This window comes from Monopterus albus, unplaced genomic scaffold (assembly GCF_001952655.1).
Source record: "Monopterus albus unplaced genomic scaffold, M_albus_1.0 scaffold38.1, whole genome shotgun sequence".
Lineage (NCBI taxonomy): Eukaryota > Metazoa > Chordata > Actinopteri > Synbranchiformes > Synbranchidae > Monopterus > Monopterus albus.
The window spans coordinates 191,176-191,809 of record NW_018127918.1 but is presented as its reverse complement, the minus strand read 5'-3'; the positions used below and the strand labels follow the sequence as shown (position 1 = coordinate 191,809).

Below are 634 nucleotides of genomic sequence, written 5' to 3'. Positions count from 1 at the left end.
TGGTTATCCTGGCTGTGTGCTTCGGGTTGTTGTCATGTTGGAAGACCCAGCCATGACCCATCTTCAATGCTCTGGGTGAGGGAAGGAGGTTGTTGCTCAAAATCTCACCATAAATGGCCCCATTCATCCTCTCCTTAATATAGTGCAGACGTCCTGTCCCCTTCGCAGAAAAGCACCCCCAAAGCATGATGTTACCACCCCCATGCTTCACAGTAGGGATGGTGTTCTTGGGATGCAACTCATCCTTCTTTTTCCTCCAAACACGACGAGTGACGTTTAGACCAAAAGGTTCTACTTTGGTCTCATCTGACCACATGACTTTCTCCCATGCCTCCTCTGGATCATCCAGATGGTCTTTGGCAAACTTCAGACGGGCCTGGACATGTGATGACTTGAGCAGGGGAACCTTCCGTGCAATGCATGATTTGAAACCATGACGGCGTAGTGTTCTACCGACAGTGACCTTTGAAACTGTGGTCCCAGCTCTCTTCATGTCATTGACCAGCTACTCCCTTGTAGTTCTGGGCTGATTCCTCACCTTTCTTATCATCAGTGGTACCCCACGAGGTGAGATCTTGTGTGGCGCCCCAATCCGAGGGAGACTGACAGTAAGTTGCTCACACAGTTGATATCT

At 49.7% G+C, this 634-nt stretch overlaps 1 protein-coding gene across 3 annotated transcripts in view; it reads right to left on the bottom strand.

Moving 5' to 3' along the window:
* The window catches only part of LOC109959275 (transcriptional coactivator YAP1-like), a 14,228-nt gene that overhangs the window by 4,442 nt on the left and 9,152 nt on the right, over positions 1-634 (bottom strand). The window lies entirely within an intron of this gene.